At 43.5% G+C, this 26,710-nt stretch overlaps 1 pseudogene; it reads left to right on the forward strand.

The window, feature by feature from the left end:
* The first annotated feature begins 10,641 nt into the window (after positions 1-10,641).
* LOC128563417 (ubiquitin-conjugating enzyme E2 variant 1-like) lies at positions 10,642-13,984 on the forward strand (annotated as a pseudogene).
* Positions 13,985-26,710: the final 12,726 nt, after the last annotated feature.

The raw sequence follows: 26,710 nt of genomic DNA on the forward strand, positions 1-26,710 counted from the left end.
CAAGTCAGAAAGGGACTAAGGCAGAGGTCCTCAAACTTTTTAAACAGGGGGCCAGTTCACTGTCCCTCAGACCGTTGGAGGGCTGGACTATAGTTTTAAAAAGAAAACTATGAAAAAATTCCTATGCACACTGCACATATCTTATTTTGAAGTAAAAAAACAAAACAGGAACAAATACAATCACACTGCCGCATGTGGCCCGCGGGCCGTAGTTTGAGGACCCCTGGACTAAGGGATAGACAGTGCCGTTCTTAGAGTCTGGCAAATGGATGACAGACACCCTGGTGGTTGTGGCATACACTGTTGGTTTTCTATTCAGTAGAGTAGTTCGTATTCCTTTTTCTTTCATCTCTATTGGTAGAGCTTACCTCCCACCATACAGACTGAATATGTCAGACATTTCTAGCTGGGGGAAGGCATGTGATCCAGTCCTAACCAATGAGATAAAAGGGGAAGTTGCTGATAGCTTCCAGGAAAGATTTTCCTCCTTGGCGAAAAGAAAGATGCACAAGAATAGCATTTCTTTCAAGCCTCTTGTGGTTTTGCCTTTGGATGCAGTTAGGGGAAGGCTGTGATGCTTGACGCTGTGGCAGCCATTTTGCATCCATGAGGTGGCAAACTTAAGAGAAAGTTAAACCCTCCCAGATAGCAGAAGACAGAGCCTGGGTTGCTGATGACAGTAAACTGCCAAACCAATCTTATGACTTCGTGTGATATAATTAAGCGGCTCTGTTGTTTATCTTTAGACAGATGTGTAGCTTGCAGCCAAGTGTTGTAACAAGAAGTCAGTGGGAAAGACCTTCAGAAAATTCCTTGGCTGTAGTGGTGGTGGGTGCTCACTGGGGTGGAGGCTGAGGATGTTGAATTAGATCCTGAACTGATGACTCTTTCAGAAGTGAGATCCCCTTCTCTTGGGCTCCACTGACCTCTTCCTTTCTATCCCCCCCCCTTTTTTTTAAATTTTATTTATTTATTTATTTATTTAGACAGAGTCTCACTTTGTGGCCCTCGGTAGAGTGCTGTCAGATCCCAGCTCACAGCAACCTCCAACTCTTGGGCTTAAGTGATTCTTTTGCCTCAGCCTCCCAAGTAGCTGGGACTACAGGTGCCCGCCACAATGCCTGGCTTTTTCTTGGTAGAGACAGGGTCTCACTCTGGCTCAGGCTGGTCTTGAACCTCTGAGCTCAGAGCAATCTACCCACCTCGGCCTCCCAGAGTGCTAGGATTACAGGCTTGAGCCACCATGCCCAGCCCCTTTCTATCCCTTGTTCCTGTTGCCCTCTGGTCTGAATCTCCAACAGCCTGGGAAATCTTTTTCTTCTCTGAAGATATAAAAATCTGGCCCACACTCACAATTTTTCTGTGCTCTGAATTTTCTCAGGGCTTGGGGTTTTGAAACTAAAAATAGACTCCTCTTTTTTTCGTACGATAGCATTTTTCAATTTATAAAATAGTATATGGATGTTTAAATGGTGGAAAAAGCCAAGAGGATGTATATATACCATGGTTGGGTGGAGGCAGGGTGGGGGAAGTTCATGGTGGCAGTGGTGGAGAGAATAAAGCAGATGTAAAAAGAAAAAACAAGAAGAAAACAGTGTCAGTGAATATTTTAAGCCTTGTATGCATTTTTCAAACTCAAGCCTTTTTAGAGATGCTTGTCATAAACATTCATAGTATTGATTTTTTGAAGAATCAGGGTCTTGCTCTGTCTGGTATTGTAGGTCCTGTTCTAATGGGTTAACCCATCTCCTGAGAGCCTTAGGACTCTTCCTAGAAGGCTCTGGAGAGTTTGTTTGGAAATTGGATTAAAAACAGAACAGAAAACCTCCCAAAGCAGGTAGTTGGGGCTTCCCCGACAGTAGGGGACTCCAGTCATCCATATACAAATGTAAAACAAATGTTTCTATCATCAGAGGTTGGTGTTAGTAGCATGACTGGTCTTGGAGTTTAAGATACATACTTTAAAATCTTTCACAAGGAAATCCAAAGACTGTCATTACAGAAGGTGCCTTAAGAGTGAGACCAGAGCCATTTCTTATAGCATCCAGTATCTACCAGACACGTTGCATATTTATTAAGCATTCATGGTATCATTACCACTGATGTTTCTAGAGGGTTTGCTGAGTGTCAGGTCCTGTGCTAAGTACTTTACAATCATTATCTCATTCAATCTAGTAACAACTCTGTGATGATTATAACCCTGAGGAAGTAGAGGCAGGGTGACAGTCCCAGGCCCAAAGTCACCCAGGGCTTTTCCTTAAGCCTGCCTGGCCCCAAAGCTATGTTCTTAGAACTGCTAGGCCCTAACACCCCAGTGCTTGGGAGAGCATTCTTTTTCTTATGAATAGTTACTAGTGTTCTGGACACCAGCCGAGCCTTTATAGGAAAGCTCTTGTTCTGGATTTTGAGGGACAGGGAGAGGATATTTAACATGATCCGGAATAAAAGGGAAAGAAAGGAAATGGTCTTCTTTGTTCAGAAATCTGAAATTGAACGGAAAGTGATAGAATCATTCCAGCCAAAGTGGGGTTTTGTGTATGTTCACTCGCCACCCCAGGATCCTTTTCTTCTCCTGGCAAGTCAGGATTAGGCTAGAGGCAAGAAACCTGGATTCCAGCTCAGGCCCCTGTCCTAGGCTTGGGTCAAGTCAGCCTCCTAGAATTTTCAGGAGGTTTTGTGTATAAGGTGGGGATACTTGCATTGTCCCTTTCAGAGCTCAGGTGGCAACACCAAGTGTTTGTGCCACATCACCATAGCAGGGCCGACCCAGCGGGAGAATGTAGGCATTTAAAATAGTAGATGCACCAGGCTTTTTTAAAAGGAGGGCCTGACTGAGGGAACAGGCACGCACTGAGAGCAGAAAGCTTTGCAGGGGTGTATTTTTGAGACTGATGCAAAAATCCCAAGCAGTGATGTTCCTGTGACTCAGCCCAGTGGGTGGAAGTGATTAAATAATGACAGTATCACCAGCTCCTTTCTCCTTCAGAGTCACACATCACCAAACACAGGCTCACTGGCCCTGAACACACTGACTCAGCTCCCCTCCACGAGGCTGAAACGAAGGGAGAACATGTGTGGCTCTCTGAGCATCGGGGTAAAACAATGCATCTGTTAGGCAATGTCTTTCTCTCCCCCCCAAACAAACCCAGGTAAACAGGGTGTAATTAAAAAAAGGTCACTTTGTACATCCACCAATTTTAAGCAGTCCTCTGGGAGTTAAGTGAGGCATAATTACAGCCACCACCATCAGGGAAGAGACCTCTTCAGTTAATTAGAAAGGGAAGCCACCCAATTTCAGTTAAAAACATTTAGAAATTGATGGCATTTTAGAGAGAAAGAAGCTGCAGTAATTAAATCGGCAGCTTACAGATGCCTCTTTTCAGACAGAATAACTGGGCCATGAGCTCAGGAACGAGGGCACAGGTCACGGCCTTGTTCAGATCTAAGAAGTGTCTTGTACAGCAACTGGATTCTGGAACCCATACAACGCCTGGCATAGGGGTGGGTCTCATGTCCTCCCTGAACTAGGGCCGCCAGAGGTGAGGGGTCAGTTAAGGACTTTGCCGGGGCTTCTGAAGGGTTGCAGTGACTCCAACAAAAGCCGAAGCCCTGGATCTAGCAGTGGGAGGAAAGAGAAGGTTTCCTAGGAGCAGCCTCCTCATGAATAAAAATGAGTCAGAGTTAGAAAAGGTTGGATGGGAAAAGAAATTGAGAGTCCATTGCATGAGCCAAAGGTTGCAGGGGGTGGGAGCCTTCAATTTCATCACTCACCTTTGCTCATCCCAAAACCTGAGGCTCAAAACTGAAAGCTTAGAACAGACATTATTGGGTTTCAAGGCAGCTGCCTGTGTCTTTGGTTCTTGGAGTGCTGTTGGTCGAAAAATGACCAGACCCCTCAAAGTAAGGCAAGTGTGAAACAAAGTTTATTGAAGGAAGAGAAAGATCAGCTTATAGAACAAGATACAGGTTTACAAAGCAAGGTGAGTTCACTGGAGACAGTGCCTCCACTGTCACACCAAGGAAGCAAAAGAGGCAAAGAGGATTATGGCCATAATATTCCCTTTTATACTGACTAGGCCTACCTCCTGGTTCAGAGGTCACCTTGGAACCTGCACATGCTGACCTCCCCTGAGCCTCTCTGGGAACCCACTGGGCAGTGCAGACCACAATGTGGATTTAAGCTAATGACATGATAATTAGTCTTAAGGCCAGTTTAGATCACCTTTAAGACTCTATCGAACCTGCTGCTAGGTTATTGTCTTCTATATTGTTTTTATTTTTTTATTTTTTTTGCAGTTGGCACACTAAGTTCTGATTGGTAGATTGGTAGGGTGGTCCCTCCTCCCCAGGTGTGAGCAATCACTTGGGTTAGAATTAAGGTAGGTAGCACCCAGATGGGACCTGGAGGCCCTGCCCTTGTCCTTTTACCCTAGGAGAGCCATATGTATAACTATATACCTAAAATGATTTATTTTCTGTGCATCATTTTTTTTTTTTTTTTTTTTGAGACAGAGTCTCACTCTATCACCCTCAGTAGAGTACCATGGCATCACGGCTCACAGCAACCTTCAAGTCTTGGGCTTAAGCAATTTTCTTGTCTGCAACGACGCCCGGCTATTTTTTGTAGCAGTTTGGCTGGGGGTGGGTATATGGGGCTGGCACCCTACCCACTAAGCCACAGGTGCCTGTGCATCATTACTTTTTAAGAGAGGGTCTCACTCCATTGTCCAGGCTAGAATGCAGTGCTATCTATCATCATAGCTTACTGCAGTCTTGAACAACCTGGGCTCAAGTGATCTTCCTGCCTTAGCCTCCTGAGTAGCTGGGACTATAGGTGTGTGCCACCATGCTTAGCTAATTCATTTTATTAAAAAAAAATTTTTTTTTCTTTTGTAGATGTTGGGTCTCACTACATTGCCAAGGCTGGACTTGGCAATCCCTCCACCTCAGCCTCTCAAAGTGCTAGGATTACAAGTGTGAGCCTGTATAACCAGCCTGAGTGGATTGAACACATTATTTTAAGAAATATTCATTGTGTACTGTAAGGACAAGTACAGATTTAAAATAAGAGACTTCATTCTTCTTGTTGAAGATGAGTTTTCCCTCCCCTCCTTTTTCTTAGACCGTTTACTTTAGAAAACTTGGAATTAAAAATACGCTCTCTCTTTGAAATGTATGAGTCCTTTTGAAAACTACATTGGCATTTTGTCAGCTTTATGGAGTAGGAAAGTCTCTCTTATGGACCAGGGAACCATCTCTTTGAATATAAACACCAAGGGAGATGGCAGCCTTATCTCCCAGTGTCTGAGGGAGGCGGGGGCGGGGGCCTAACTTCAGTGGGCATTTTGGTCCAAGTTGTAAAATTACCTTCTCTCATAAAGATAGGAGAAGTTTGTTTTTCCTCTGAGTAAAGCCAATTAGCTAGCACAGATGGTCACCCCAATTACTGGGTCAAGTTAGGAGAAACTATATGTCACCAGTGGTGCTGTCAAGTCCTTCTACCTGAGGACTAGTTATTGCTGACCTTGAAAGCATGTGTGTGGGTTGTACACAATGTACCGGCTTGGCTGTACACAGCGGTGAGAGTTCTGTCTTTGCAATCTCTCAGCACATTGCCTACAATGGGTATCCCATTCTGGTTTAATGCTTCCTTAATAATAAAAGTGTTTTTGTTCTTTATTACCTTTAAGGAGAGGATTTCTGGGTTGGGAGAAGATTTGTTTTTAATTATATTTCCCCAATAGTTCCTGCCATATGCCTATTCTGTGCCTGGCCTTCCACACTCAATCCGCATTTGTAAGTACAATGTATGCTACTTTTGCTTTTTATAGCTAAAGTTCTCTTAAAGGACTCAAGACATTTTAAGGGATGATCTTAAAACTTGGTGAAGAAAAGGTCAGATACTACTACTTTAATTTTATGATGTGTAAACTAAAATAAAATCTTAAGCTCCTCCCTAAATGAATGGACACCCTCTTGGCCAAGGAGACGCCAGAAGTATCCCAAAGCTGAACTTCTGGCCAGATATGCTTTGTCATGCTCCCTTTCCTTCTCAGGACATGCAACTCATTAACAGGCCTAAGGCTTTATAAGACACACCTGCAGGTCCTCGATTTACTTAATAGATCACTTGAGTCTGGGTGTATGTTTGGTTTATGTCTGGTTGCTTATCTCTGATTAAAAGACCTCCTTATCTTAACTTAAAATATTTCAAGCCTTTAGACAAAACTTCATTTCTTTATCCAATTACAAATCAAAGAACCTTTAAACCCACCTCTAACCGGTCATGTCCTGCTTTTGGGGGGGGAACAGATGTACCCCTTCCATGTATTGATTTATGAATTTATGAGTAATCCCTGAAATGTATAAAACCAAATTATAAGCCAACCACTGGGAGACAACTTGCTCAAGGCTTCTTGAGTGCAGGTCTCCAGGCTATGTTCACACATATTCAGTTCAGAGTAAACTTCTTTAAATTATTTTACAGAATTTTAGTTATTTTCTGTTGATAGGTGGTTCCAGAACAAAAGAGACATGTCCAAACTCAGGTAATCAGGAGAAAAGCAAGAAATTATTAAATCTCTCTGCCCCAGGACACTCCATGCCTGGTGTCACTTGTCCATCCTACAGAAGCTCACATCATTTGGATTTTTACTCTGTTATAACATGATTTTCTAATTGCCTACATCACATGGGATACATTCTTTAAAATGTAGTTTTCTCCACTCCTAGGTAGATGTATAAGGCAAATGAGTGCACGTGTCCACAGAAAGACACGTACATTAATGTTCATGGCTAACTGCTGTAATAACCCAAACCTGAAACAACCCACCTATCAGCAGGTGAATGGATAAGCCAATTGTGGTGTATCTGTACAGTGGAATACTAAATATTAAAATAAATAAACTACTTATACATGCAACATTAATGAATCTTAAAGACATTATGCCAATCAAAAGAAATTAGACACAAAAGACAACATATTGTATGAATCTATTTATGTAAACTTCTATAATAGGCAAACTAATCTATAAGGCATCCCAAAGGTCAATACTTTTACAAAATATTGACAAAATATTCTTTCTGTGTTAGCCACCTCTTTGTAAAATTTTGTAATGAATATTTTGTAAATAAAGGCACATTGAAGCCAGGTGTTGTGGCTCATCCTGGAATGCTAGCACTCTGGGAGGCTGAGGCAGATGATTGCTTGAGTGCAGGAGTTCGAGACTAGCCTGAGCAAGAGTGAGACCTTGTCTCTACTGAAAATAGAAGAAGCTGAGCATTGTAGTCTCAGCTACTCGGGAGGCTTAGGCAAAAGGATCATTTGAGCCTAAGACTCTGAGGTTGCTGGGAGCTATGATGCTATGGCACTCTACCCAGGGCAACAAAGTGAAACTGTGTCTCAAAAAAAAAAAAGATACATTTAGTTACAATTCCCTATTTTCCACAGGTATGGCAACTTTATGGATGACCTTTGGGACACTGTATAGTGATAGAAAGCAGCCCAGTGTTTGCTCTGGGTGGGACTGTAGACATGTTCTCTCTCGATTAGGGTAGAGAATACACACACGTACCATTTGTCAAATTTGAATTGTATACGTACAATGGGCATCTTAGCTAATCCTAGCTGCTATACCAAACTTCCACAAACTGGATAGCTTATTGACAGGAGAGCAGTTTTTCTGCAGGGCCCTTTGAATGCATCACAAGCTCATAGCTGGGGTTAGGGTTACCCCTAGTCCATCCCCAACCTCTGGAAAGATGTAAACAGAGGTCTGGCTCATAATAACACACAGCGGGGAGCAGCCCGTTCCCACAGTTCTCCCAGGAAAGCCTGCACCCTCAGAATCACATGCAGCCCACAGCTGGCAGGGTTGCGATGAATCACGCTGCTTTTATAGGAATGAAAGTGCTGTGATTCACAGGTGTCAGCACTGATGGGAATATTAAGGGCTCCCTTCCCCAGGGGGAAAATAGAAATCTTTCTCTTTAAATATTTCATTTCTTTTTACAAAATGTCACTTTGGCTCCTCCCCACTATTCATTAGGGAGAAATAGCTGTCAGGCTTTGTATTCGGATGAATCAAATCTTTTCTCAGAACAAGACAGTGTAGGATGTACGAAAATCACCTCTTTTCAGTGTTTACTAAACGTGGAGAGAGAACCCATTTCTCTCTTTGTCATGTGACTCAGCCCTCCTGCTAACATTGTGTCATCAGCTGAGGGGTGACTGGTTTCCCCAAACTCAACAAGGGCCTGGGTAGGGGCACAGAGGCCTGAATTCTAATTCAGTGTTTAAAAACAGACATCATAGTCACTAGAGGCTGGGAAGGAGGTGGGGAGGAAAAGAGGTTGGTTAAGGGTACAAACACAGTCAGAAGGAGCAAGTTCTAGTGTTTGACAGGACAGTGGGGGTGACTACAGTTAATAGCAGTATGTCCTATATTTTAAAATAGCTAGAAGAAAAGATATGAAAGGTTTCCAACACAAAGAAATGATGAATGTTTGTGGCGGTGGATATCCTAAATACCCTGACTTGGTCGTTACACATTGTAGGCATAGATCAGAATCTCACGTGTACCCCTATAAATACATTCAAATATTATATATCAATGAAAAATGAAAAAAAAATAAGCACCTTAAAGTTGGCAGATCTCAGAATGAGACCCACCAGAGAGATTTTTAAGGAGGTCTTCGTATGCTAATTGGATTCCATCCACCTTACCAGTAGGTTTCCTTGAAGGCTTGAGGGAAGAAAGCAAATCAGATCAGAGAAGAGGTTCCCAGTCCAGAAATATTGGGCTGTCAAAAGATCAAAATGCTCTATCAGAAACTCCAGGAGTAAGGAAGATAAGGAGAGGATGTGAGGGGCAGAAATGAGTTTGGGGTGGCTGACACTGGTCTTACTTGCCTGAGGAGCTGCTACCAGGGACATGTGAAGGCCCACCTTCAATCCCATCATCTCCAAGTCCCTCATGATTTTGGAAGTCTCGAGTCTCTGAACTACTTCTGAATGGTTGGGTTTACACTAACCCCCAAACCCATCCCACCCTTCCTGGAGAGGTGAAGACGGAGGCTAAGGTGACTGGAGAAAGACGGGAAGGAAACAATGAAGACGAGAGTTGGCTTGAAAGCTTCTGCTTTCCTGGGCTTAATGGCAGCCCCAAATCCTCCTCTGGGTTAAAACTTAATTATGAATGAATTCATTCATTTGTTTTGAAGCAAGTGCTATGTTAGACACCAAGAGTGCCAAGACTCAGTCCTTACTCCCGGAGAGCTCCCAGACCAGCAGGGAAAGCAGATATGGAAACCTAAGTGCATTGTTCTGTGTTTCAGAAACAATAGCAAAGATAATAAGCTGGGAGGATGGAGCTGTGCAGAGAAAACAGAGACAACATCCACAGTTCCAAACATACGAGGTCGGACAATGAAGTGCAAGAGCTCATCCTAGACAAAGTGCTACATACCTCATTGCACTGGGGGGATGATTGTTCAAAAGAGGCTAGGCTGACCTAGAGATGACAGATCAGATTTTTAAATCAGTTCTTATAACTATGGTCAGTGACATAAAGGAAATGGCTTATAATATAGGAAAATTCAGGGGAGAAATACTACAGAAGCAATAGAGAGAACCAAATGAAAATCATTGAACAGAAAAAATACAATATTAAAAATAAAGTCACCGATGGGCTTAACGGCAAATGGGGATGAAAGAGGAAAATGTTAGGGAATTTAAAGATAGTGTAGCAGAAAGAATTCTATCTAAAGATGGTTACTTTTTCTTGGCAAAGTTAGCCCTAACTTTGGTTTGCTGTCAACCAAAGCACAGGGGGAAACCAGATAGGCTGTCAACTGAGCTGCTCCCTAAAGAGTAGCCCCATTATCCTACAAAAGGCTCTAACAGTTCGCACCTGCATATCCTGCAACATGCCTATCAACCTATGGTTCCTCCACTCCAAAACTTTTCTATACCCCACTCTGTGACGCCGGGGTGGGTATTCTCCAAGCTGCATTTCTTGTTTGCCAGCTGGTTTCCTTGTCAGGTTCTGCCACTTGGGCCATAGAGGAAGTCTAGGAGGCTGGAGGCAGAGAAGGGACTGCCTCTGCGTTGCTTGCCATTTCTTTCAGCATTCCCCTGAGTTCTGTCCCTGACAACTGCAACTGGTTCTGGTCTCCAACTTCTTCAAACACTCTCCCTCAAAGGCAGATGGGCAGTGTATCCTTAGAGGTCTGTTATGGGCTCTCTTCTAAGCATTTAATTTTTGATAATTTCAAACTCTTCCCTGGGTTCCCCCCCTTAGGGGTGATAGCTGCTCCCCGCTTTACTACCTCTGTGCAACCCCAGTTGTTCTTTTGAAATTTTCAGTCCTCCCCTACTTGTTTTAAAAATCTCTGTTAAAGCACCTCATGTGGTTTCTGTCTTCTTGCTGGCCCTCCACTGATATACATTTTTAAAACGAATACCATGTATAAGGCTGGCTGTGGAACAAAACTGTGAAAGGATAGCAAAGCCGGAAGCAGCTAACATGCTTCCTAGGAAAGCCTTTGCGGAATGCCAGAAATGAAGGAAATCTCAGACGTAGCAGTTCCCCCGTGGATTTCATGCATGTAGACACAGCTATCTACTCTGTGTGTGGACACATGGGTGCGTGGGTATTTTTTCTTCCCTGGACACCTTCCCATATGTGCTGGAGGAAAGGTTAAAGGAGTTCCTGAGTAAGGGCAAAATCGGACTCACACACTCCACCGTGGCGTAGCGTGACAAAGGGGCTGCCAGAGCATCACAGCTGCTATGTGTTAGAAGTCATCTTTAGCTGCTACTGATAAATTAGTGTGATTTTCTCAAGTAGTCAGTTGAAATAAAACTTATTAAACTTTGCTTTGAGTATTTGGATGCAATTTGAGTTATGGGTTGTATGTTATGCTTGTATATCTGCAACTCTTTCAAATCCCCCATATTATGTGTATTTCCATGCTCAGAAATACGTTCCTAACCCTATATTTTAATCAACTAATCCAATATTCTAAGATAGTTCAAGATAATACACGCAAGTCACAGGTATATGGCTTATAAATAATAACTATGATAATGCTGTGTCAGATTGTATTTTCTAACAGTGACCATAGCAATTTTTTCCTTCCCTCAGATTCTTTTTTTTTTTTTTTTTAAAAGTGAGACTCTGTCTCACTTTATCACCCTTGGTAGAGGGCTGTGGCATCACAGCTCACAGCAACCTCCAACTCCTGGGCTTAGTCTATTCTCTTGCCTCAGCCTCCCAAGTAGCTGGGAATACAGGTGCCTGCAACAACACCTGGCTATTTTTTTGTTGCAGTTTGGCCGGGGCTGGGTTTGAACCCACCACCCTCGGTATATGGGGCCAGCGCCTTATCCACTGAGCCACAGGCACCGCCCCTTTCCCTCAGAATCTTTTAGAACCTTGCCACTTCCCCATCAAGAGGTAGAATCTATATCCCCTCCCCTTGAATTGGATGGTTGGGCTTCCATGACTGCCTTGCCTGGTAAAATATAGAGGAAGTGATATACTGAGACTTCTGACATCAGGTCATAGAAGGTGATTTGCTTTTACCTGTCATATCCCTGTCTTTCTCTGCCTTTCTCTTTTCTTTGAAGCTCTGAACCTCCATGTAGGAAATCTGGCTCCCGAAGCCCACCATGCTGGAAAGTCTTCATTGCAAAATGACATAGAGGAATAATGGTGGAGGGGCTCTGCTCTATCAGCTATTTGTGGTTTCACAGCCCGGGTACCAGACACACAAGTGAAACTTCAGGTGATTCTAGCCTTAGTCACCATCTCAATATAACTACATAAAAGAGAGAACCCCCAGATCCATGAGGTTACAATACATTATTATTGTTTTAAGCCACTGAGTTTTGGGTTGATTTGTTATGTAGCAATGGCTAACTGATACAATATTCAATATTTGGCATGTATGGATTATGAGTCATGTACTGTGCTTATTTCTTTGTAGGAACTGTCTCATTTAATCCTAACCATGCCTGAGATAATCATTTGTATTCTCCCTGAGAAAAGTGACCTGTCCAAGTTTACATAACAGTCAATCTGAAATTTCAATCCAGTCTGACTCTAGAGCTCCATATTCACTGCTTCTCTGCTGTGTGAGAGCACCTCTTCTGACCTTCACACACCTTTTGCCCTGTCCCCCAGCAGCAGAGAATCCCAGTGAGCGAGAAAAGGAGGGACCAGTGAGGCTGCATGGATCCAGCGAATCTGATACAGCTGAACTCCAGTATTATATTTTATTCCTTTGGTGTTACGATTGTGTATTGTGTTTTGAAAGAGTCCCCACTGGTAGTGGTGGTGGTGGGTAGAGACTTGCTCTATCACATGTCATTTATACTAAGTAAGGGCCAATGTACAGGAAGTATTGCTAGTGGAACGTGTTAATGGTAGGTGGGAATAGGGGAGGGAAAAAGAAAGGAAGGGAGTGAGGGAGGGGAGGATCAGTGAAGGGAAGGAAAGAAATGAATAAACAGTGAAAACATGGAACAAACACCTGGAAGGGAAAAGGTTCAGAGGAGGTTAAGAAGTATATGTTCAGTTGTGTGTGATTCGTTCATTCATTGTCATTCACAACTTGTGTTAGAGATCTACAGCATGCCAGGCCTTGCAGGAAATGGTAGAGGTGACTAATTCCTACCCACAATTCACTCAGGCAAATAAAGATGCACATGATGTGTTATGGGACGAACTGCTCCTCAGTAGGCAGAGGGATCAGAGAAAGCTTCTTGGAAGAGGCTTATAGGACCAGATGACAGTTAACCAGGCCAATAGGAGGCCTCGGGCCAGGGACGAGCATGAGCTAGGGGTGGGATGCAGGGGGCCCGGAGTGACTGAGGTGTTAGAGGGCAACATGCAATCAGGAAGAGCTGAGCGCTGAGCCCAGGCTGGAGGTCACGGAGAGGCCACTGTGGTCCTTACAGAGTTTGGATTTTGTCCTGAGGAGCCACTGAAGGGTCTCAGGGAGGCTATGAACTCATCCAACACCAGCAATCCAGCCTCACTCTGACAAACTCTGCCCAGCAGGATCTGACATCTGGTTCTGAAGTTGAAGAGCAGAACCAGAAACCCAAGATTTGTTCAAATTCAGGTGGCAAAACCAGAGCAGAAATGTTCCACCAGAGTGAGGAAAACTTCCCCACAGGATCTGCAGCTCTTACTCCCTGAGACCAACAGGCCCATTGTATTTCCCCAGCACTGGGGTTATTGCTGCCACTTGCAGCCTGCTTCTGGTATTCCTGGACGAAGACGATCTGACTGCCAATCACTGTCAGAGATGGGGACAGGCACATCAAACTTTGTTAGAAAGCCAGTGATTAAAGTGACAGAAATGCAATACGGCAGCCACCACGGGCTGGGGAGTAAAAGTCCCTCGCAACTTCCGACTGTTGGAAGAACTCAAAGAAGGCCAGAAAGGAGTAGGAGATGGTAGTTTGCTGGGGTCTAGAAGATGACCAAGACATGACACTTACAAGATGGACGGGGATGATAATTGTGGCTCCAAGAACAATTTATGAAAACTGAATATACAGCCTTAAAATAGAATATGGAACTAAATACCCAGAAGCACCCCCCTTTGTAAGATTTGTAACAAAAATTACTATGAATGGAGTTAATAGTTCTAATGGAGTGGTGGACCCAAGAGCCATATCAGCACTAGCAAAATGGCAGAATTCATATAGCATCAAAGTTGTATAGTCCTGCAAGAGCTTCAGTGCCTAATGATGTCTAAAGAAAATATGAAACTCCCTCAGTCACCTGAAGGACAGTGTTATAGCAATTACTCAAAAGGAAAACCACAGGCCCTTCCCCTTCCCCCCATTCTATTTAAGCAGTCTTCATTTTCCACAGTAGTAAATTTTCTAGATACGTCTTGTGGACCTCAAAGTACTGGAAAGGAAATTCCCATTCAAAGGCAATTTATCTTAAGATACTATAAATGATACTAATTTTTTGTCCATTTGAAATATATAAGTTGTGCTATAAAAAAAAAAAAAAAGAAAGAAAGCCGGTGATTCTGGAGAACAGTTAGAGTAGCCTCTCAAGACTGTTCTGTTCTTCCATTTCCAAAATCACAGTTTTTTTTTTTGTTTGTTTGTTTTTTTTGAGGTAGAGTCTCACTTTGCTGCCCTCTGTAGAATACTGTGGCATCGCAGCTCACAGCAACCTCCAGCTCTTGGGCTTAGGTGATTCTCTTGCCTCAGCCTCCCAAGTAGCTGGGATTACAGGTGCCCGCCACAACACCCAGCTATTTTTTTTTTTGTTGTTGTTGTTGCAGTTTGGCAGGGGCTGGGTTTGAACCCGCCATGCTCAGTATATGGGGCCTGTGCCCTACTCACTGAGCCACAGGTGCCCCGCCCCAAAATCACAGTTTTATACAGAAAAGTTCAAAGTAAAAACCATGTTAATCTTTATCTTAAACAACATAACCCAAGACGCCCCAAAATTTCTAATTTAAAAGTTAATTTCCTAAATCAATCTTCCTAAACTATTCAAAATAGGCTTCTTTAGGGTGGGAGCTAAATTTACAAAACAGTAAGAATGGGAGACAGGAAGTAAAGGTCACTTAGGACCTAAGTTCACCCTAGCATGACAGACTCCATCTTATTGTCACTACACGTGCTTCCACTGTGGTCTAGGCCACAGGTTTTGATGGTACTGCACTCATTTCCTCAGCCACAGTGATTGGCTCAAGGTAACCTGGTTTCCTGCTGTACTTGAACCTGGGAAGAAGTGAGGCAGCCGCAGCTGCAGCAAGTCTCCAGTGACTGGCCTACGAATTCCCCTTTGGCTCTAGTCAGTCTGGGCTGAATTTTCTGTCAACCAACAGAAAACACAGAGCTGTCATGAGCAGGATACTGGAGAATCACATAAAATCACATGCCACAGAAATGAGAGAACGTGCTCGCGTGCACTAGGAGGAAGTGCCACCTGACCTGAATCTGGAAGGCCCAGCAAGAGTTAACCAAAGATGGTCCAGGCAGATAGTGGCACATCTGAGCTGCATCCTGATGATAGAATGGGAGAAATTCCAGAAGCCTTCAGGTCCTCTGTGCTCTAGTCCAGAACTTCCCCAAACTTCTTTCAGAAGAAAAATCTTTCAGAAGATGTTGATAGGTAGATGCTCTAGTTTCTGTATTGCTGGTGCCTTTAATATGCTAACATGTACCCAACAAAGAATCCTTTGTCTGCAGAGCGCAAATGGAGGCTCTCTTTGTTGAAAGGTTTGGAAAGCTTATGAAGCGCTCTTCAAAGAGGTATGGAGTAATAAATGATTCAGTAACACGTAAGTCCTGCCATCCTAAGTTTAATTGGCTACACTGTCATGAAAACAAATTATATAGAAATTTATGAGACAAAGAGGGTTTGGCCACCTGTCACTGTCAGCCAATATGCAGAGACCCAGATAGGTCCAGCAAACTGTCAGAAGGCCAGCATTCTGGAGAACAGTGAGAGTAGCTTCTCCAAGACGGTTCTGTTCTCCCATTTCCAAAATCATAGTTTCACACATAAAGGTTCAAAGAAAGACCACATTAACTCTTATTTTATTTCTATTTATTTATTTCTATTTTTGCTTTCCTGATTTTTATTTTATTAAATCATAGCTGTGTACATTAATGCAGTCATGGGGCACAATGTGCTGGTTTTATATACAATTTGAAATATTTTCATCCAACTGGTTAACATAGCCTTCATGGCATTGTCTTAGTTATTGTGTTAAGACATTTATATTTTACATTTAGTAAGTTTCACATGCACCCTTGTAAGATGCACCATATGTGTAATCCCACCAATTACCCTCCCCCCACTCATCCTCCCCCATTGTCTCCCCTCCCTTTCCCCTTTCCCCATATTCTTGGACTATAATTGGGTTATAGCTTTCATATGAAAGCTATAAATTAGTTTCATAGTAGGGCTGAGTACATTGGATAGTTTTTCTTCCATTCTTGAGATACTTTACTAAGAAGAATATGTTCCAGCTCCATCCATGTAAACATGAAAGAGGTAAAGTCTCCATCTTTCTTTAAGGCTGCATAATATTCTATGGTGTACATATACCACAATTTATTGATCCATTTGTGGGTCGATGGGCACTTGGGCTTCTTCCATGACATAGCAGTTATGAATGGGGCTGCAATAAACATTCTGGTACAAGTATCTTTGTTATAATGTGATTTTGGGGCTTCTGGATATATACCTAATAGAGGAACTGTAGGATGGAATGGCAGGTCTATTTTTAGTTCTCTAAGTGTTCTCTAAACATCTTTCCAAAAGAAACGTATTAGTTTGCATTCCCACCCGCAATGTAGAAGTGTTCCCTTTTCTCCACATCCATGCCAACATCTCTGGTTTTGGGATTTTGTGATATGAGCTAATCTTACTTAACTCTTATTTTAAATAATAACACTTATCTTAAACAACAGTAATTGCCATAACCCATGACCCATAATAAACAATAATTGACATTACCCATGACCCAAATTAATCTCCTAAGTCAATCTACCTAAGTCCAAAAACTTAAGGTACACACTTTTATGTAAATACTGAGTTAACAAAACAACATGAATGGGAGACATAAGGCAAAGGTCTCTTAGGATCTAAACCAACCAGACCAGCGTGTCATGTTGGACCTACCCTGACTGACTCCATCTTATTTTCACTATATGTGCTCTCAGTATCAAAAATGATAGAAACACAATCTGTTGGGTTAACAATTTAAACAGATGGCTGTAACTTTTCAATTGTTCCTGTATAATTCAGCCTTTCTCCATCTTGCATCGGAGTGGCTCTAGCCCAGGCCTTGAAAAGTTGAAAAGTTGCAGGAAAACAAGGCCTGATGGAGAGAAAGAAGCACCCAAACATCTGTGTTTAAAGGAGGAAGGGCTGGCTCTGCGCCTGTGGCTCAAGTGACTAAGGTGCCAGCCACATACACCTGAGCTGGTGGGGTCGAATCCAGCCCAGACCTGCCAAACAACAATGACAGCTGCAACCAAAAAATAGCCGGGTGTTGTGGTGGGCACCTGTAGTTCCAGCTACTTGGGAGGTGGAGGCAGGAGAATCCCTTGAGCCCAGGAGTTGGAGGTTTCTGTGAGCTGTGATGCCCAGGCATCTTCTACCCAGGGCAACAGCTTGAGGCTGTCTCAAAAAAAAAAAAACAAAAAACGAGAAAGGGCTTTATTTCAGCCAGTGGAGCCACAGCAGACTAAAGTCCAAAAATGGCTGCGCTCTCCCCAACTGGCTCTGTCTTTTCCCCTTTATCTTCAGCCAAGGGTTCCTTGTCCACAGGTACTCTTCTCATTGGTCAGTTTGAATTGAGCTGGAGAAGGCAAGTGTGGGCTTTTACAGAAGCGGAAGCAAGCGTTAGTTTCAAGGTCCTAGGAAGTTAAGTTTCTACAAATTCCTAAGAGCTGAGTCACCAGAGGGAGGACTTTGCAAGAGTGTCCTTGGGCTCTCATGGGAAGACTTTTGTTTTTTTATAGACCTTATTTTTATTTTGGGGGGTATCCTCTCTCAGGAATTCAGTGTAGATGGCCTGGATCAGTGCAGTGTGCGCAGGCAGCACTGTAGTGGCTGGGTTAGTGGAAACCTTGCAGAGATGAGCCCATTTCTATTAGTTATGCCATAGGCACTTCAGAGACTCAGCAAGAGATTGTCTGCATGGCTAGGTGGCTGCAGAAACAGAAGTTGGAATTTAATCCTGGAGGAAGCCTTTGGGTGTGATCAAGTGTATTTTAGAAAGCTCATTCACAGGGAAAGAGAATTTGAAGTGAGATCATTATTAGAGACAAAGAAACTGTTTAGGAAGGGTTTTAGAAAAACTCCAACCATGTTTTCCTCTGCTTTCATATCACAACGATCATCAGCACAGAGATTGCCTTTGCCTTTGGACTTGCTGGATTTGCTGGAGTGGCTCACAGAAGTCAGGGAACCATGTTGACCAGATTATTCTAAGGGATACAGATGAAGAGTTACTTAGGGCAAGTCATGCCAGAAGGGAAGGGGAAGCTTTCCTGTCCTCCCCAGGGGCCACCCTCCAGGAACCCTGTGTGTTCAGCTATCTGGAAGCTTTCTGGACCCAGTCCTCTTGGGTTTTTAAGGACCATGTTGCCTCCAGTGTCTGGGGAAGGAACTCTATGGACCGAGGGTCTTACAACCCATAGTCAGAAAGGGAGGGAAATATTAGAGCCCTGCCATGAAGCAGGTGAAATGAGGGAAGGAACAGGTTAGAGAGATTCTGTTTCTTGAGACTCAACACACCCAGTGACATGCCAGGAACCACGCATGAAAACCAATATATTTTAATATATTAAAACACCATAGGAAACTATTTCTGCATGAGGGAGAAATAATTTAGGGGCTAAACTAGGGAAATAACAATAGGAAGGGAAGGAGGGCACAGCCTGAGAAGTATCTAGGAGGTAGAATTGATGGACTTGGCTTAGCTCTGGATGCGAGAAGCTGGGTGGGTGAGCAGGGGAGTGAAGGAGGACCCATGACTTCCAACTTAAACAACGGAGTGAAGGGCTGCTGCCAATGGTCCCCAGGCAGCCTGATACAGTGGGAACAACGCATAATAGAGCTCAAATTGAATCCTGGCTCTGTCAGCTACTTAGTACTGTGGCCTTCTACAAGTAAGTTAATGTCTCGGAGCCTTACTGTCTTTATGTGAAAATGGGACACTAATACCCCCTTTATGTGAAAATGGGACACTAATACCCCCTTTCTTTCACAGCTTCTAGTCTGTGCTTAAAAAGCGGGAGTTATTGCTACTGCAATAGAGAACACAGAAGGAAAAATCACTTTGCAAAGGAAAATGAGTTTCATTTTAAAAACTTTTTGCTTGAGGTGACTTAGGAAGCCACTGGAGGTGTCCAGTAGGGCATGAGGTATATCAATATGGAACTCAGGAGAAAGATCTGGACTGGAGAGAGGTCTGGGGACCACCATCCTTTAGGAACGAGACCAAGGCAAGGAAGTCCAAGAGAACAACCAGAGAGGGTGTGGAGAGAGAGGAGAGCCTAAGAGAGGGCCTTGGGGACATCAGTATTTAGCACCTGGGGAGGGGAGGCATTGTTTTGGATCTTGCAGTGCTGAGGAATCAGGAGGTGTGTGCTGGAGTCAGAAGACATGGACTTGAGTCTCAGCTCCATTGCTTAGTAGCTGTGTGATCCTGGGCAATGCCTGTAACCTCGCTAAGCCTGTCTTCTCACCTGTAAATAGAAATGCTCCTGTTCATGTCTACCACAGGAAACTTTGGTCTTGGCTAACACTTTGGTCTTGGGGCTAAGGTATGTGAGCTGTTTGTTAAGTTTGAGAGCTTTATGTACGAAGTGGTTCCAAATGGTCATTTCCTCCCTCAGATTGAATGAGCCTGCATCTAAAAACAAGGCCACTTTAAGAGAGTCTTTGTGACCCTGGCCTCTTTGTCTCAGCAGAAATTCCAGCTTCCTCAAATCCTTCTGGGCAGCTTTGGGGTGCCTGGACAGAAGGTATAGTACTTAGTGCTCAGGAGTCTATTTGGCTCTGAGGGCCCTTAGCCCCTACTGAGGAAAAGGGGCCTATACACAGCCCTTCAGATTCTCTACACTTAACCCCACACCCTGGCTACACCTGGTGGGATGAAGGGTGGGGTCTGCTCCCAGGGCAACTAACCAGCCAGCTCCTCCCCCAGCTCCACTCAGGGTCCTGCACTGGAACTTTCCCCTCTCTCTTGTATGAGCATTTAGACTCAGATACACGCAGAGGGAGCCCAGTAACTGATGGAGGTGGGAGCCCGGGATCAGAGAGTCTGGGTAGCTCACAGAGCCCCTCACAGCCACAGGGGGGTGGGGGTGCATTCTTTTTCCAGCTCCTTCTTTGTCCCGCCTGCAAAGTCTTCTGACAGCTCACCTTATGCATTCTCCAAGCACTTCTAAATTCCTCGTGAACACAGTTTGTGTGAGCAGAATTTCATTCCAGCACAGTGTGGCTCTAGGGCTCTTGGGCTGGACTGACCAGGGCTCATGCTGTGCTAGGATGGGACACAGGCAGCACCCAAGCTAAGTCAGTCCCTACCTTCCTGGCACTAGAGGGTGCTATCTTGTTTAGCTATTTTTCTTAGTTTTGTTTTAGTCTTTGAATGGATGGGTCTGCTGCATTTATATTTCTCAGAGTGGACAGTAAAAACTACAGAAATATGATTGTAGAAAGGAAGGCCAGTTCTGTGCAACCAGGTGTCCAGTTTTCCCTCTGTAGGAAGGGAGTCCTCAGGCTCAGGCCCTGGAGTTGGCCTGGAATGGGACTCAGGAATGTGCATTTTAGTAAGCATTTGAATGATAGTGGCATGAGTGTTCCTAAGGCTGGACTTGGAGAACAACAAATAGGATTTTTGGTTTCCTTTAGCATGTGTCTGCTGACACTCCCTCATGGTGGCATTGTCCCTCCTGTGCCTGCTGATCTCTGAGTGTGGATATGTGTATTTGTTACATCTTCATCAGTGGGAATCTTCCAGGTTTATCTTGGGGTTGCCCTCTTTAGGGAAGATTGGCACCTGCTTCTTCCAAGAGCCAGCGGGCACTGCCAACTTGGAACCACTTAGAGCTCTTCCAGTGTTCTGGCTTATGAAAGAGTCTTGGGTTTGGCTCCCTCCCTCACTACAGGCCCAGTAGTTATTACCTGGATCACGGCACTTCTACCGCCACTGCTCTCAGGGTAGCTCTGTTCCTCCCTGCTCACTCTGCTTCCAGATCTAATTTCTGCTTACAGTTTGCCCCTTTTTGTGGCAAGGAGGCCCTTGGTGATTTCTTTTCTTTCCTACAATCCCCACATTGTGTCAGTAAATATGCTTTATCCAGGGGTGTAATACTAGGGTGTATGTTGTAGTTGTTTTGCAGTAGAAAGGCCCACCAGCACATTTGGTCCAACATGCTACCAGAGGAACATGGTAGTGGAAGTCTTTTTTAAAAAATATAGATGTTCTTGTGTCTATGAGATAAAGTGTAACATCTATTGTGGGAGAGTTATTCATGAAGCATATGCAGTTTGGCATTCTACACTATAGGTGTGTAAGTGCTAGTGTGTTGCACTGTGCTCTGCTCTGAATGTCTATTTGAGGCCCAGCAAGAAAAAAAAGGGCCATGACAAATACAACATTTCCACTTGTGTCTGCACCTACCTTTTGGCTCCCTCTTGTTTCAGTGAAAGAGGTGTCTCTCCTGCATCAGAGCCCAGCTCCACACTGTGGGTTTGGATCCCATCCTTCTAATCCTCTCAAGGCCCTTGCTCCACTGGAATCTTCCCTCTGCTGCACCATCAATTTCTCCCTGTCAGGCAGACAGTTTCCATCTCAATGAGTTCTATTTCCCAACTTTAAAAATCCCAAACTTGACCCAAGCTACAAGAACTCACTTTTTAACTCCCCATTAGAACAACAAAAAGAACCAAATCCCTCAAAATGTGTGCGTACATGCCACCTTCACCTCTTCATTTTCCATTTGAATTTTTTTATTTGCTTTCTATTTTTAGCAAAGTCACTCACTCACACTTTATTATTTGCATACATTTTAAAGACTGAAGTAGTTCTATAGGATTTGCTAGGAAGAATAGCAGTCCTCTGTTCAGCTCCCCCCTCCCCTTTGGCTCCAAACTTTTCTTCCCTATGTTAGGTGAAACATATCTCTTCCAGTTACTTCCTGAGAAATGTATATATAAGGTAAAATTTTGAGACCTAGCAAATAAAATTCTGACTTTTCACTTAATTGATGGTTGAGCTGTAATAAAACATCTAGGTTTAAAATAATTTTTTCAGAATTTTAAAGGTCATGTTCCACCATATTCTTTCTTGCTTCCGGTGTTGTGATTGAGTAGTCTAAAAGACATTATGATTTTTTTGTTAAATTAAAAAAAATTATTATAGAATAGGGTCTTGCTGTATTGCCTAGGCTGGATTTGAACTCTTGGGCTCAAGGGATTCTCCCACTTCTGCTTCCAAGGTAGCTGGAACTACAGGTACCTACCACCATACCTGGCCAGCATTCTGATTCTTTTTTTTATTTTTTATTTTTGTAGAGACAGGGTCTCACTTTATGGCCCTCGGTAGAGTGCCGTGGCCTCACACAGCTCACAGCAACCTCCAACTCCTGGGCTTAAGTGATTCTCTTGCCTCAGCCTCCCTAGTAGCTGGGACTACAGGTGCCCGCCACAATGCCCGGCTATTTTTTGGTTGCAGTTTGGCCGGGGCAGGGTTTGAACCCGCCACCCTCGGTATATGGGGCCGGTGCCTTACAGACTGAGCCACAGGCGCCGCCCTAAAAGTGTTTTTTTTTTTTTTTTTTTTTGGCCGGGGCTGGGTTTGAACCCGCCACCTCCGGCATATGGGACCGGCGCCCCACCCCTTGAGCCACAGGTGCCGCCCAGCATTCTGATTCTTAATCCTCTGTCTGTGACCTATTTTTCTATTTGGAAACCTGTAAGATCTTCTCTTTGCTCCTAGTGTTCTGAAATTTTATGTTGGTATGCTTTTGGGAAGGTCTACATTCGCCCATTTTGACAGTTCAATTCTAGAAAACTTTCTTTAATTATTTCATTGATGATGTCCTCCCCTCTGTGTTCTTTCACCTCTTTCTGGAATTTCTATTATTTGGGTGTTGGACCTCCTTGATTGATCCTTTGATTTTCTTTTCTATATTCTCACTCTTTGATTTTTGGCTTTTTTTAAACCTCAGTTTTATTTTTCTAGCCCTTCTATTACGTTTCTCACGTCCACCATCATATATGTATTTTCTAAGGGCTTTTTCTTGTTGCTGTTGATTGTTCTCCAAGGTCCTACGTTACCTGCATTCTGTTCTTTTTATGGCTGCAATATTTCCTCTAATCTCTTTAAGGATATTATTTTTTTTTTTGTAGAGAGAGTCTCACTATGTGGCCCTCGGTAGAGTGCCGTGGCCTCACACAGTTCACAGCAACCTCCAACTCCTGGGCTTAAGCGATTCTCTTGCCTCAACCTCCCGAGCAGCTGGGACTACAGCCCGCCACAACGCCCGACTATTTTTTGGTTGCAGTTTGGCCGGGGCCAGGTTTGAACCCGCTACCCTTGGTATATGGGGCCGGCGCCTTACCAACTGAGCCACAGGCGCCGCCCTCTTTAAGGATATTAAATATAGTTTTGGGGAGTTTTCATTCTCTTGTATAGTCTATTTTCTCCAAGTAGCTCTTTTACCTTAAAAGCTTTCTTCACATATGCTTTAATGCTTGCTGTCCACTTAGTCAGAATTTTGACTGAATACTTGACAGTGGAGGCCAAAAGCTGATTAGAAGCCTTGTTCACATGAGTGGAAGGAAGTCTCACGAACGTCACAGTAGGGCAATCTGGCTCAACTATTTGCTTGGGTAGCCGTGATGTAAGTATCTTTCAGGCCTTTCCTCTGGACTTATTAGATTTCCTAGAGACTCTTCCCTGAAGGTGAGGAGGGGGAAGAAGCCTGAGTGTTTCAGCACAAGAAAGCCTGAAGCCTCTTATTCTTCCTACCTGGTACTCTAGTCAAAGGATTCATTACTCTTTTCCAGAGAACAAATTGTTCTCTGCTGGGATAGGGGGAGGGCAGTTAAAAGACTATTGGGAGTAGGTAAGAGTTCTGCAATATAATCACTGTTTAAATTGCTTTCAAGCAATTTTCCTTATTTTAATACCAATTCCTACACTTTTGCCTTACCTTTAAAGTTTACTGGTGCCACCAATTCCTGAGACTCTGAAGGATTTTGAGGTACAAATAGTGTTGGTTTTAAGTTTCCTCCTTATGACTTAAGATTCTGCTTTCTTCAGTCTGCTAAATAGTTAAAACTCATCTGAGTGGTTTCGAGCTTTCAGAATTTTGTGGCTGTTTTGCCCTCTCCCCTTTTTCCCATCCTTATGAATTTAGGTTGAAGACAGTCAATTTGGGGGTGATTTGTGGGGTTTTAAGAACTCATTAACCCACTCACTCTGGCTCTGACTCCACCCCTGCACTCCTATCACTCTTCCCAAGTTCACCAGTGATCGTCATGTTCTCAAATCCAGTGGGCTGTTTTTCATCCTCTACTCACACCCCTCAGTCAAACGGGAATACTCTCTTCCAGATAGATTGTCTTTTTGGCTTCTGTGACATCACATCTTTTTAGTTTGTCTCCAATTTCTCTGATTTCTTCTTCCCATTTTTGTTTACAAGTTCATTTTCTTGTACCAGTCCTTTAAAAAGTGGTTTCCTCAAAGCATGATCTCAGGCCATCCTTTTTTCGATCTCTAGGTATGCACAACTCTTTCTCTAAGGAGCCCCACATTTTTGGTCACAGCTCTGATACTGATTTTCCTTTGATTTCCTGTCTTCTCTGTCCAATTCTCTACTTGTCTCCCCATCATATTTAACTCAAAGTATCCAAAACATAAATCTTGATATTTTTTCTTCCTAATTTATTACTTATTAAGTCTTTCTTGCCTACCCAAGATACGCAAGCCAAAATCAGAAAGTGATTCTTGTTTTCTCCTTCTTTCTTACTCCTGACAGCCAAATGATCAGCAAAGTTTCTTGACTCTGCCTCTATAATGTGTCCAGAATTTATCCATTTTATTTTTCTTCATTGCCACCACTTTAGTTTAGAAACTACTGCCATCTTTTACCTTGTCTGTTGCAACAATCACCAAACTGATCTTCCTACTTTTTCTCTTGGCTGCCTAAAACCAGTTCTCCATATAAATGATCTTTTAAAAACTGCCCTTTTCTGATAAAAATACTTTTTTTTTTTTTTAGAGACAGAGCCTCACTTTATTGCCCTCAGTAGAGTGCTGTCACATCACAGCTCACGGCAATCTCCAACTGCTGGGCTTAGGTGATTCTCTTGCCTCAGCCTCCTGAGTAGCTGGGACTACAGGTGCCCGCCACAACGCCCGGCTATTTTTTTGTTGCAGTTTGTCTGGGGCTGGGTTTGAACCCATCACCCTTGGTATAGGGGGCCAGCACCCTACCTACTGAGCCACAGGCACTGCCCCCTGTTAAAAATACTTTTCATTGCTCTTAAACAAAATTCAAACTCGTTACCATGATCTGCCGCAGACACCATGGCTTTTCTGCTAGGCACCTTTGTTATTTCCCTGGTGCCACCACTTCTGGGTACCATAGTCTACTGCTAGGACACATCTCTCTCCTATTTTTGTACACGTTCCATCTGGTTAGAAGGGTGCCAGTAGAGTGAAATTCTGTGCCCCAATGTTAAAGATCTTTGAGTGAAATTATTTTCTAAGTTTTGTTTACAGCCTCCTCCTTTCTGTAGGATTTGGGCACAAGTTCATGGAGAAAGGGAGTCTGCAGACTGGGGGCATGGGTGAGGTAGGAAGTGAATGAGAGCATCCAGAACCAGGCTGCACTAGGAACCTTCACCCTTCCAGTTTCCCTCTTTTGAGCAAAAGGAGCCCACCTGAGCATTTGTCCAGATATGTTTGGAGATATTTGGACAATTTTAGCTTTAACCTGTTCTCTACCACCATCATCTGCTTTCCTTTAATTCTCTAATCACCACTCCCCCCCACCCCATATAGCATGCATTCTTGAGTGACCAAAAAAGTACAGGCAGTCTCCATGTTATAAATGAGATAGGTTCTGTAGGTTTGTTCTTAACTTGGGTTTTTTGTTTGTTTGTTTTTTGAGACAGAATCTCACTATGTCGCCCTGGGTAGAGTGCCATGGCATCACAGCTCACAGCAACCTCAAACTCTTGGACTTAAGTGATTCTCTTGCCTCAGCCTCCCAAGTAGCTGGGACTACAGGCGCCCTCCACAATGCCAGGGTATGTTTTGGTTCTAGTTCTCATTGTTGCTTGGCAGGCCTGGAATGGATTCGAACCCATCACCTCCGGTATATGTGGCTGGCACCCTAGTTGCTGAGCTGTAGGCGCCAAGCCTGTTCTGAACTTGCATTTAAGTCGAAACAGGTACATTTACCTATTACCTATAATAGCCTCTAATCATAAGCATGAGTTATACATAAGTCAGATGTTTGTAACTTGGGGACTGCCTGTACACTGCAGTAAGGCTTATTCAGTAAGGAATTCTAGTCTTTCTTGAGGTGCTTTGATAAGAGTGAAAATACCTGCTTTCTGACCTGAGTGATAGCAGCAGTTCCTTGCGAGCTGGTAGCTGAGAATTTGAAATGTGTATCAGCTAATTCAACCTTATGAAAGAAGTATCAGGAGATAATTTAAACATTCTACCAGCCCACACGTCATTTTTACTAGTTCATCTCTCCCCAGTGCTGCCGGGATAACACCCAACGCAACATAAATAATAAACAAAATCCAATTACCATTCTTATGTTTACAGCTTGTTCCCGGATTTGCTCATGTGACTGTTTATGAGGGAGTTCTAAACTGTGGAGGGTGTATTTTTCACCCTATTTTTAGTAACTGTTCTATTTTCTGAATTCTGAATAGGATTACTCACAGCATAGACACTGCTTGGAACTGGAAAATTTCTCTCAAGCCCTTAATAATTCTTTTCCTCCCATGAACTGCAGGAGAGAGCATGAAGCTTTCCCTCAAGGGGGTTGTCCTTTAAAAGGACCTCACATTCTCTAGCTGGGCCTGTGACATAAGTTGCTCCTTAGACACTTGCCAGTAGCAAGCCCCATGGGGACAATTCTAAAATGGGAGGCTGGCATTGGGAC

Source organism: Nycticebus coucang, chromosome 13, assembly GCF_027406575.1.
Source record: "Nycticebus coucang isolate mNycCou1 chromosome 13, mNycCou1.pri, whole genome shotgun sequence".
Lineage (NCBI taxonomy): Eukaryota > Metazoa > Chordata > Mammalia > Primates > Lorisidae > Nycticebus > Nycticebus coucang.